This window comes from Triturus cristatus, chromosome 11 (assembly GCF_964204655.1).
Source record: "Triturus cristatus chromosome 11, aTriCri1.1, whole genome shotgun sequence".
NCBI lineage: Eukaryota > Metazoa > Chordata > Amphibia > Caudata > Salamandridae > Triturus > Triturus cristatus.
This window is the reverse complement of record NC_140594.1, coordinates 858,935,319-858,948,517: the sequence shown is the minus strand read 5'-3', so window position 1 is coordinate 858,948,517 and position 13,199 is coordinate 858,935,319. Positions and strand designations below refer to the sequence as shown.

The window sequence follows — 13,199 nt, the reverse complement described above, 5'->3', positions numbered from 1 at the left end:
ACTCAGGTACTCCTGATATCAATGGTCATGCAACTGGTGGGCTAGCAATCCTTTTATCAACAAAGTTGTGTGGAACTATCAGAATATCAGAAAAGGATGTCTGGACAAGATTTTGTGGTCGTTCTAATTCAGAAAAAATTCCAATAGGCTGGTTTCATGGTGAAAATTCTTAATAAGAAGGTGATTTAAGAATTCTGTATAGGTTTAATAACGGGTGAAAAACAGCCAACAAAGCAATGCTTGCTTTTTTCTCGAAGAGGTACCGGTGGGATTTTGCCCGAGACACATAGATCGACTTAGGATCGCTTTACGCTATAACTCAAGAAGACTCGTTAGCCCATTTGACTAATTGAAACGCCCTGAAGAAGCCCCAGTCCGGATGGCCATTTAAAGGGGTGAAACACGTGTTGGCTGTTTTTCACCTGTTATTAAACATATACAGAATTCTTAAATCACCTTCATATAAAGAATTTTCACCATGAAACCAGCCTATTGGAATGTTTTCCTGAATTAGAACGACCACAAAAACTTGTCCAGACATCCTTTTCTGAAACTACTGCACATTTAGGGGGTCAGGGGTCTCCCCCTGTCCAGGACAAGTACCAAAAATCAGAACTGCCTAAATCTACACGGCGAGTAAGGAATTGGGACCCATCACCCCTTCTCTCGAACTATCAGAATATGTATGTCCCGGATACAAATATCCAGGGTTTGAAGTTAACTTTTATTAACCATTTGCTAACTAAACCAATGTCATATTTGCTTGTGAATCTGTATTGGCCTATTGGTAGTATAGATGGTATAAAATTAGGGCAAGATCTTCAATGTGTTCTACCTCTTGCACTTCAAGATTGGATAATACTTTTGGGTGACTTTAATGCAAAAATAATTAGCATTTTTATATCACTATGTTCAGAGATAGGGATCTCAAACAATGTTGGGCAATGGCTCTATTTCCTGGCCTATCCGTGGTAAAGCACATAACAAGGCACTATTTTCTGAGAAAAATGAGGGAATTAGGAAGCATATTAATTTCTGGGTGTTTTGTAGAAGATTTCCAAAAAACCCAGTAGATATGCTCTCTCTAGTTCTTCAATAATAGTTTACATAACTTGTAATTATACACAGTTCAATCTATTATCCAAAGGGCAGGTAATACAGAATGCATCGAGTGGGTCATTCCATTTTGTCAGTCATGCTAAAATGACTCACTAAAGTACACAGTTTGGAACTCATATGATCAATTAGTAGAAGTCACAAAAAATGCAAAGGCTATTCCGCACACCAGCTCCACCCACTACATGACAGACAAATACCAGACCCGATCGCCTCAGCTGTATCCTGCTCAACACACGCTCCTTCCATAAACAGTCCGTGGAGATATGGGACCTATACGACTCCGCCTACCCTGACATTGCCTTCCTCACAGAAACCTGAATGAACTCCAGCTCGGCATCCCCGGACATCACCACCTTCATCCCTGATGGCTACAAGTTCAATCACAAGGACTGCATCATCAACAAACCGGACAGAAGCATCGCCAACATACACAAAAGCACCCTCCGCCTCACCACCCACTCAGACGAACTCTTGACCAACATGGAGCACCTCCACTTCCAGGCCCAGACCAACCCAAACACCACCCTCCATGGGACTCTCATCTACAGACCCCCCAGACCCTGTCCACCCTTCAGCGACTCAACCATCGACTTCATCGCACTCCACGCTCTCGCCTACTCAGACTACATCCTCCTCTGTGATATCAACGTTCAACTGGACAACCCCAACAACTAGAACACATTGTCCCTACTGGAGAACAGGGCCGGCTTTAGCACTGGTGGCGCCCAGTGCGACATTGTTAGTTGGCGCCCACAATGACCATCTCCACAACGGATTCTCTCACTGGCACCCTTTAATAGTGATCAAGTCTCCATAACCACTCTCTCTCAGATGCATTGAATTCATTATATAGCGCCACTCATACCAGTAAAGTATGCCAGAGCACTTTGCATCACACACATTACACAGACAATCAATCATACTTGTGTAAATCAGTGTATAGAAAATGTTACATAAGCGAAAGGACTAGAAGTGTAGGAGTCACATGTTCTCCATACTAGTAGGCAGTTTAGTTTAGGAGTGCTTGGTGTGGAGAAGCACAAACTCAGAGTCAAAAAAGAAACAGCATAGTTGGGAGTTTTCTTTAATAATAAGAATCCATTTCTACACAAATTAACACTTTTTGCAACATTAATCAATTTTCTATACTTTGCAGAGTGCATGCAGTTCTAAGATGAAAATTATTACCTCACTATTCTATATCAGTACTTTAAGTTATAAATTGCAAGTAACAAAAGGATGGCTCTTTTAAAAACAGTAACCTGCTGATCTATTTACATTAAATGCACTCTGTAATCTACTTGGTACACGTTCTTTGCAGTAGGCATATTAACCCTCTGTGCTACCTTCAAATAAGTTAAAAACCTCAACTACACAAAACTCTGATCTCTGTCCAGGAAGAACATTAATCACAGGAGTTATCTTGACATTTTTGTGAGGCCCCGTAATTGCAGGAGGAAAAGAACGCGGTAGCAGGTGCTTTAAAATCATAATAAAGTTGTAAACACGGCGCCCCCCGGAAGCCAGCACCCGGTGCGATGGCACCGGACGCACCGCCCTAGAGCCGGCCCTGCTGGAGAACCTTGCCTTTGTTGGACTCAAACAATGGGTCACCTCCACAACACACTTAGCAGGACAAACGCTGGACCCTATCTTCTCCACCAGATACAACATCACTTTCAGCCACACGTCCAAGCTGCTTTGGACTGACTACCATAGCGCCCACTTCTCCTTCACCAAGACCACCGTACACCACCACCTACCCTCGCAGAAGTTGGAAGAAGGTCACCATAGAACAGCTTACCATCTCCCTCAGCAAAATCCCACTTTTGACTTCCACGGACACGAATACCTCAGCATGCAACTGCCACCGATGGATCTCCAACTGCACCGACACACTGGCTCCCCTCAACAAAGTGCCAGGCAAGTGACACTCCAAAAAAGCCAGTTGGTTCTCTCCTGCACTTCATGAGTCAGATGCACATGTAGAATGCTCGAGAAGAGATGGAGGAGAAGAAAGACCCAGGAAGACCGCTCAGCCTTCACAACCGCTGTCAATGCACACCAAAACCTCATTAGAACAACAAAGAAAGAGGCCCTACAAGAAAGGATCAATGCCAAAGCACTCAATAGCAAAGAACATTTCTCCATGGTCAAAGAATTTGCCAAACCCAGCACAGAGACAGCAGATATCCTACCCTCCCAAGTCCTCTGCAAGAACCTTGGCACCTCTTCCACTGCAAGATTAAGGAGATCTACGACAGCTACGACAGCCTCGATAACCAAGACCCTCTCACCCCACTGCACCACACCCAATGACACTGGACCCTAGCAGACCCTGCTCAGTTGGACACCGTCAAGATCATGAAGAGCATCCAGTCCGGAACACCCTTGGACCCCTGTCCGCACCACATCTTCAACAAAGCTGGCACCTCCATTGCCCCCTAACACTGCTGCATCATTAACTGCTCCATCAACTCCGCCACCTGCCCGGAAGACTGGAAACACGCAGAGATCAAGCCCCTGCTGAAAAAACCCTCTGCTGACCTGAAGACCTTAAAAACTTCAGACCCATCTCTCTGCTCCTCCTCCCAGTCAAGGCCATTGAGAAGGCCATCAACGTCCAACTTTCAGAGTTCATTGAAGTGAACCACATCCTGAACCTCTCCCAATCTTCCACCCAAAGCAACCACAGCACTGAGACTGCCCTACTTGCCGCCACAGAGGTCTGTATCCTCCTGGATCGAGACAAAACTGCATCCCTCATGCACCTGGACCTCTCGGACACCTTCAACACCGTCTCCCACTGCGCCCTATGTACAAGACTCCATGACGCTGACATACGTGACAAAGCCCTGGAATGGATCAGCTCCTTCTTCACTGGTTGAACATAGAAAGCCAGACTACCAGCGTTTAACTCTGAACCTACAGAGATCAGCTGCGGAGCGCCTCAGGGCTCCTACCTGAGCCCCACTCTCTTCAACATCTACATTGCCCCGCTCGCAGCCATCGTCAGGAGCCACGGACTCAACATTATCTCCTACGTCGACGACACCCAGCTGATCCTTTCCCTCACCAACAAACCCACAGTTGCCAAGAACAACTTCTAAAACAGGATGATGGCTGTTGCCACCTGGATGAAGGACAGCTGCCTCAAGCTAAACTCTGAGAAGACCGAAGTCCTCATCCTGGGCCCCACCCCCTTCACCTGGGACGACTCCTGGTGGCCCCAGGTGTTCTTCCTCCCCCAACACCCACAGACCATGCATGAAACCTCGGCATCATCCTGGCCTTCTCGCTCATCAAGAACTGCCAGATCAACGCCGTCTCATCATCCTGCTTCCACACGCTACGCTTGCTACGAAAGATCTTCAAATGGATCCCCACCGTGTCCTGAAAGAAGGTCACCCACGCACTCATCAGCAGCAGACCTGACTACAGCAAAGCACTCTACTCCGGCATCACCCAGAAACTCTTCAAGAAACTGCTGAACATTTAGAACACCTCTGCCAGACTCATCCTCAATATCCCCCGCTGTAGCCACATCACCAGCCACCTGAAAGACCTCCGCTGGCTCCCAGTCAACAAAAGAGTCACCTTCAATCTCCTCACACATGCCAACGAAGCCCTGCACAACGCGGGACCTGCATACCTCAACCACCACCTTGCATTCCACACACCCACCAGAGACCTACACTCCGCCCAACAGGCTCTGGCTGACACCCCACATATCTGCAAAATCACCACGGAAGAAGATCCTTCTCCTACCTCACAGCAAAGACCTGGAACACCCTGCCTCTCCACCCCGGGCAATCACCTTCACTGCCTCAATTCAGGAAGGATCTCAAGACATGGCTCTTTGACTGAACCACCGTGCCTTCGATGGATCAGCAGCCTGCCTCCCCCCCAGCGCCTTGAGACCCTTACGGGTGAGTAGTCACGTTTTACAAGTCACTTGATTGATTTGGAATTCTAGAGCCGTCTTTTCTGTAGAGAATTGTTGCTGGCATTTCTTGCTGAGATTTGGCAAGCAACTGATAATATAACTAAAATTGTTGAGTACTGGCTAGAATCAGCAATTCAGCACCATCCAGCCATAGAAAATTCACTCAAGAAAATATGGAAAAAACTATATAAGATTGCATGATAATTCAGAGTATATTTTCTCTAGGGAGCTGACTTGCATAACAAGTAAACAAATTCTGTCTCCTTGTTTACTAAGGGCCACTAAAATGAAAAAGGTTAGGAGACGACAAAATAAGGGTAGACTAAGACAGAAACAACCACAAGCGGATATTTTACGTCATGCTGCATCTAAAGCTGCAAGGGAAAAAAACGCTTTTAACACTTTGGCAAATTATAACAAAGCAATGTCATTTGAGATTGAAAACTTCAGCTATTTCCATACCTCAGGAACAATAGCTACTGTGTTTAGGTAACCTATACAAGCCCGATTCAAAATACGGTACAAATCTAGTTGGATTACTCTCACCCCTGGAAAGCACCATAGAAGATTTTTCTTCTCCAACAGTGATACAGATTGAAAATATATTTGCCCTTCAAGACAAGGCTAAAACGATGGGAGCTGATCAGATTCCCATATCAGTATTGAAATCATATCTGAAGGGTTGGGGTAATATTTTACCAGCAATGTTTACATGCTGTTGTCAATCAGGTAATATACCTGCATCTTGGATTGGGAGCATAATCAGCTCTTTGCACAAAAAAAGTTAAAAAAAAGAATCCCCAAAACTACAGAGAGATTGCTTTACTGGATGCAGTGGGCAAGATATCTGCAAAGAGTACTCATGAAAATCCTTAAGATTAAGCTTAAGTAGGGGTTACCTTGTGTTCAAATAGGTTTAAGGTCTAATAACTGATAACATAGCTGTCTTTCAACCAACCCTTGATAAATAAGTGAAATCAGCCCATCTATGCTAACTCTACTGAGTTTTCAATGGCCTTTGACCATTGGATAACCCCCTTCTCTGGGAAAATTTAGTATGACTGAGATTTCCACCATCACCCCTGAAATTAATATTCGCCTTGCACTCATCAACTTTGTCTAGTGTTTTGCTGGGCGGAGATAGAGGGCTTTCCAATTTAATTATGACTCAAATTGGACAAGGATGCATTTAAGCTCCCCTACTTTTTTCCCTTTAAGTAATTGCTTGGTTATTTAGCTCGATTAATAATTTCCCTATTTAATTAGAAATAAGGTAAGTGCCAGGGTCTTTCATATAATGATGATTACATTTTATCTGATTCATCTCCCATAGGTTTACAAAGGAATTTCTTTGTTTCGTATGATTATACCGTGAAACATTTTGTTACAAAGAAAAGAAAAGTTAAATTGCAGTTTTTGATAAAAAAAAACTTTTATTACTGGACATTGAGGGTGTCATTGAAATGTGAGAAAACCTAACCCTACCTAGGTTGAATCTTCTACCAAAATCTAGATTCAAAATCCCACATTGCACATACACCCTTTAAAGCTTAAAGCCATATTGAAGTAACAAATCCATTTGAAAAAGCTGGCTGAAAAAGCATTTTATGTACCTTACAAAGACATACATGGCTACAGTTGCACCCACATTATCTTATGGAATATAATATATTCCACATAAACACTGACTTGTAATTAAAAAAAATAGAGGAGAAAATGGAGGGTAAACTTTTCCACTCATTCTCAGCTCCCGGTATTAAATCCCAGGTGAGTAGTGCATTATACAAATACACATACCATAACATTTTTCACAGTAGCACCTAGCACACCAGTCCAGGCCCTATGGTGAATAGTAGGAATTTAGAGTGCTTATGTTTAGATTCGTGCTGCTGTAAGGAGCTGGAGGTACAATCAGATGAATGTCTTTTTAAAAATTTTTTTTTAAATTTGTTTATTAGAGATTGAATAAACAAAATACAATACACAGTAAAGTATCAGGCAGTGTGCCCATCCCCAATGCCCCCCCATGCCCCCCAACCTGGCATCGCAAGAAAATAGCAGTCATCACTACGAGGACATATGCATCATAGAAAAGAGTACGGTGGCAAACAGTAAGCAAGAAAGAATGAGACAGTGTCAGTAGCAGTCCTGGTGCCGTCAAGCGCATAGCACAGAGCAACCTGTAAACAAACATGACATCACTGGTCAGGGTGGTTTAGTAGATAAACAGTCAAAGTGGCCCAAAAATCTTTAAGCCGGGAAGCCTCAGGTAATTCCTCAGCATAAGCTTCCAACTGATCCCTGCAATAGAGTAGATCACGCATCCATGTCTTAGCAGTGGGAACAGATTTAGCCCCCCAATGCAACACCACCACTCTTTTTGCCAGCAAAGAAGAGACTGCGACCAAGCGCCTATTGCAGGGCTTAAGGCTCCTAACACTGCCTAGTAGGCACACCTCTGGAACGCAATGTACAGGCTCCTTAATAACATCCTTTAACACCTTCACCACTTTAGTACAGAACGCATATACACCAGCACATGCCCTTGCCAAATGGAAAAAGTCAGCATCAGCCTGCCCGCACTGGACACATGCAGCACTTTCACGCAAGCCAAACTTACACAACTGCAAAGGGGTATAATGCAATTGGTGCAGAAACTTAAAGCGAATCATACGAAGATTGCAGTTTGATGTGAGGCGCCCGGTTAGAGCACAGCAGGTTTGCCACTATTCGATCGTAAGTGCATTTCCCAGTACCGCATTCCATTTCAGGAATGAAGGATGATCCCCGGGTTCGTTCTCTCTCTGAGAGACCTTATACAGTCTAGTAATAAGGCCCTTTGTCGCGGCAACAGCCAGCATCGCCTGCAGTGCTCGCATTGTCCTGGGCTCAGCCGGAAAATTGGGGTATATATCCCTGACTGCTTGACGCTCCCGGACAAATATGAAGCCGAGCATAAAGCTGCCGCTTTGATCTCTCTGTATACTTTGCAGGGTACGCAACTGGCCCTTTGTATATAAATCTCCCATAGTAGTGATGCCGACAGCAGCTATCTTCTCCCGTGCAGCCGAAAGGTCCAGATGAGCTGCGATAGGCAGCGACGGGGCGTAGAGATAGGGAATTCGAGACCTCTTGGCCAGAGCCTTCCATGCCCATGCCGTGCAAGGAGCGGGGTTTATTTCTATTCTCGAACCACTCGTGCCCCCAGATAGAGTGGCAGCCGGGAGAGGCAGAGGACGGACAGCGTCCGCCTCTATCGCAGTATGAGGTTGAAACCGTTGTGGGAAGTGCCAATAATGCGCAAACTGCGGTTGTGCGCACAAATAGTATAACTGTAAATCCGGAGCCTCAAAGCCGCCACGGTCAAAGGGCTGCACCAAAACATCCCAACTGCATCTGGGTTTCTTACCACCCCATACAAACATTCATAACACAGACTGAAGAGTATGGAACAACGCGATATTTAGCCTGATAGGGATATTAACAAAAAGATAGAGTAGTTTGGGTAAAATGGTCATTTTAAGAACTGCGATTCGATCCGCCAGCGAGATAGGCAACCGCGCCCTCCGCTCCGTCTGCTCGGTAATCCGCGTTAGCGCCTGGCCATAGTTCTCAGTGATCACCCGTTCCGGATCCCTGTGCAACCATATCCCTAGATACTTTACCGGGTCCTGAGTCCATGCCAGCGGGATCTCAGCCTCCACCTCTAGGGTTCCAGCAGTGAGCGGAAATACAGTAGATTTCATCCAATTTATTCCCAGACCCGAATACCTTCAAATTTGACGTATTCCCTAAGCAATGCCGAGAGGTAGGTGGCAGGCTTCCTGACGTATAACAGCATATTGTCTGCGTAAAGAGAAACCACTAATGGCCACTGACGAAAGCGCAGAGCAGCCGCTGAATGACACTGCCGGAGCTTACAAGCCGAAGGCTCCAGTGCAAGCGCAAAGAGCATTGGCGACAGGGGGCAGCCCTGACGCGTGCCCCTCTCTATGGGGAAAGAGGAGGAGATCCACCCATTGACTCGCACCCGTGCCAACGGTTCCGCACACAGTACCCGTATCCATTGTAGAACGAACGGGGGGAATCCCATCCTAATAAAAACTGTGAACATATAGTCTCACTTAAGGGAGTCAAATGCCTTTGCTGCATCCAATAACACAGCAACAGCCTGGAAGTCGGGGTCAAAGTAATGCAGTGTAGAAAACAGCGTACGCAAATTGTGGGTAGTGGATCTGGCTGACACAAAACCTGATTGATCCGGTAGCACCAGAAGAGGAATAAGTGGCTGCATCCTAGTAGCTATCATTTTCGCCAGTATCTTGGCGTCAATATTAATTAGAGACAGAGGACGATATGATTTGCAACGATTAGCCAATGTATCAGGTTTCAGGAGTGTCACCAGCAATGCCTCTTTAAGGGTAGGTGGGAGTTGTCCCTTATCATAAGCTTCCGCATACATCTCCAGCAGCCATGGGGCCAACTCATCCACGTAGGCTTTATAAAATTCACTTGGGAGTCCGTCAAGCCCAGCAGCCTTACATGTGGGAAGAGACATTATGGCGAACTTCACGTCTTCAACGTCAAAGGGATGGGTGACGTACTCCCTATGCCCTTGGGCTAGCACCCCAGCGCTACATCATCTAAATAATTATGTATCTCCGTCGGAGGCACCGGCGTTCCCCTCTCAAACAGGGTGGGATAGTATTTTACAATAATATCGCTGATTTCAGGTGTTGTATAATGAGCTACCTCATCCTCATCTAGCATCTCCGTAATAGAAGCCTGACAGAAAGTTTCTGGGCCAGGGATCTGCCAGGCTGACCCCCCTCCCCATAATAACAAGCCATACAACGTCTCGATCTATGCAACAGTTCTTGATCCATGGTGCTGTTGTGCTCCATAACAAGATCCCGTATCGCTGCAAGCGTGCTGGAGGAGGGAGATTGGTCATACTCCCGCTCCAACTTAGTTATTTCTGCAGCTAGACTATTTATCCTATGCCTAATATCTTGCAGTACCCCAGCCTGAGCCCCTGTACATGTGCCCCTTATTGTTACTTTAAATGCCTCCCAGAGGACTCCTGCACTTTCCACCGAGCCACTATTTTCCCTAAAGAAGGTACGAATCGCCTCCCCAATAGTTTGCTTGAACACAGGATCAGTCAGGGAAGAGGGCTGCAGTCGCCACGTGAATGGTGGTCGCTCACAGGTGGAAACGAGTAATTCAAGTAGAACAGGGGAATGGTCTGAGAGCGTTCTCGCCATATGACTAACTTTCAGGTTCCAGGTACACACTGTGGCAGATACAATCCAGTAGTCTAACTGGGACCATGTCCCGTGGACAGAAGATATGAAGGTGCTTTCCCGCTTGTCCGGGTGCTGTAGGCACCACACATCGTGTAAATCTCCATCCCAGTAACGTCCCCGATGCCACCTTGGGCCTTGTAATGCTGCTGCCCAAACGATCAGACCAGAGATCTGGTGCCATACCTCTGCAAAAAAGATGGATTGTCCACATTTGAACCATATACATTCACTAATAACACACTCACGTTACCTATTTGGCCATAGAGCAGCGCCACCCGTCCCTGTTCATCAGTTTCAGTCCGTAGCACCATAAATGGGATACCTTTCTTAACCAGAATCAGTACACCCCGTGAGGAGGTAGAATAAGAGGACGCAAGGCGCACCCCCGCCCACCGAGCCCCAACCCTGCATTCAGATGATGGAGTAAGATGTGTCTCCTGAAGGAGTGCAACTTGCACATCCATGCGATCCAAGTATGCCAATATTTTTTGGGGGTATTCAACCCCTGCACATTCCAGGTCAAACACTTCACTCTACTGCCCATATCACTCGTACAGTAATACACTCCCTATAAAAGAGAACAACCACCGCGCCCTGTAATCCAGCTCCTACTTGTTCGTGATGCATCTTAGTAGCCCTTGTCATAGAAATAATTAGTGCCAATGCCATACTCAGACCCCCAACCCACCACCCACTTCAGCTTCCCCAACATGCTAAAGCCATCCCAATGTGAAACAACTTGTCCAAAACAAAGGAAACAAAAAAGGACATATTCATGGGGTACACCCATCATAGGGGGGTCGTCAGAGCACTACATACCTCCCGACTAGCAGGAGGCGGCTGAGCAGTGTTAGGGACTGTGCCAAAGTGTCAATTGGAGGTGCCCTCTGCGCGCCAATCGTTATACAGTATATATTTCAGTGAGGAGCACTATTAGAGTACATTACCCGTATGGCACTGAATACCATAATGAGAGAAGACACACATAAACTATAGTCCCAGCCAAGGACAACCGTCTCTTATTGCTGTTCTTCGTCGCTGCGCGCCGCACCAGACTCCCTCCGGTTCTGCTTCAGTTGCTTCGCATGTTCAAGGGCCGCCAAGGGAACGATGCGCACGCTCCACAATGAACATGGTGGACAGCTGCACTGTGCCAAATATATCCTTTATGAGATTCTCAATCAAGGTCTCCATTTTGCCAACGTTGGTGGATTCCGGCAGCCCTATAAGGCGTATATAATTGCACCGGGACCGTGCTTCCAAGTCCTCATTCTTGGCCTGGATGAGGGCCAGGACCTTTTCCATGTTCAGTGTTTTGCCCGCCACTTCGCCCAGGCCGTCCTCAGCTGCCGACACCCTTTGTTCCACCTCACCCATGCGTGTGTTCTGTTTTTCTAGTTGAGCAGACATATGGTCCAGGCGGTGGTTGACCGCTGCCATGGTGCCCTCAATAGACTGTAGGCTGCGCTGCATTGCTAGCAATGTGGTCTCAAGTGTGGGGGGTGCGTCGCCCAGTGCATCTGCTTCAGAGTCAGAAGCCGCTTTTTGTGCTGTCTTTGTGGATTTTTGCGCCTCGAAGGTGAGACGCAGCCGCGCCCCATTCTCCAATCACTTTTAGTGCAATCCGTCCAGGCAATAAGGTGAAGAGGGGACAAATGTCTACTCGTACGGCAACTGGGCCCTCAAATCCCAACCCCGCAGGCCAGGGAAATAGGCACCCACTCAATGTCAAGTCACAGGTGTTGATATTAATTTCCAAGCAGGCCCCCCGCAGTGCCACACCCAGTTCCACGGCCAGCAAGAGCTGCAGTAGAGAGAGCTCTCACGAGGCCGCTCGTACTCCAATAGCCACAAGTGCCAGATCTACCAGGTACCACAATACAGTCCCACACGACGATCAGGCATCAGAGCTGGGGCAGGACCCTCCCAAGGCAAAGGATAGCAAATCAGTCCCAAACAGCTGGGGGGCCCCCGAAGCAAGAACATCAGCGTGGGACCTACACCAGTATGCTCGCTAATGGTCCAGGTTGATCTCCGGCGGTAGGTGCAGCTATTGTCAAATCAGTGCTGAGGTAGGTGTGTGACGGCTCAGAGCACCACGTCACTTAATGTGGATCGCCGCCATCTCTCTCACAAATCTAACAGCCACGTCTCATCCCCATTATGGTCAGAACTGCATCGCCGGCCGCTCTCCGGGGCCCAATCTCCTCTGACACCACCAGGATATGGGGGATAACGTGGCAACATAAGATGATGCCCCCAGTCTCAAGCAGGCTGCCGCATAATAGTCTCCAGCTCTCCTCGCGCCCGTCCCTCTCTCCCCCCCTAGCACCCACCGCAGCTCGCAGAGCCCGACCACACTTCCCAGGCCCACACCCACCTCCGCAGCTGCGAGCCCAGTCAGGCCAAGCCCCACTCACCGCAGTCAGCGCCCGGAAGGTCTCGATCGGCGACGGGCGCACTCCAGGCCGTCAGGGATACAGGGCCCAGCACAGGCCTCTGCCGCCTCTCCTCACGTCGCAGACACCAATCCGGCCCTAAGCTCACAATCCGCAACTTCTCCCTTGGCTGGTGTCGCCAAGCTGCACTCCGCTCCTGCGACTGTCACTCCGCTCTGCCCACAATCAGCCGGATGTCTGGAATCGGCACTTCCCCACAGTCAGCACTGCCGGTGCGCACTCAAGGCCGCACAGCAGGCGCCATCTTATCCTCGCGCACACAGACATTTCAGCTGGGAATCACGGCTCAGCGGGGCCGCCTCACAGCTCCAAAGTTTCCCCACCAGGGCAGGAGGCTGTCAGCACGCAATCCCGGGGCAAGAGGGA

At 47.7% G+C, this 13,199-nt stretch overlaps 1 protein-coding gene across 2 annotated transcripts in view; it reads right to left on the bottom strand.

The window, feature by feature from the left end:
- Positions 1 to 13,199, bottom strand: part of NGEF (neuronal guanine nucleotide exchange factor) — a 979,475-nt gene that overhangs the window by 170,923 nt on the left and 795,353 nt on the right. The gene's annotated exons all lie outside the window — the stretch shown is intronic.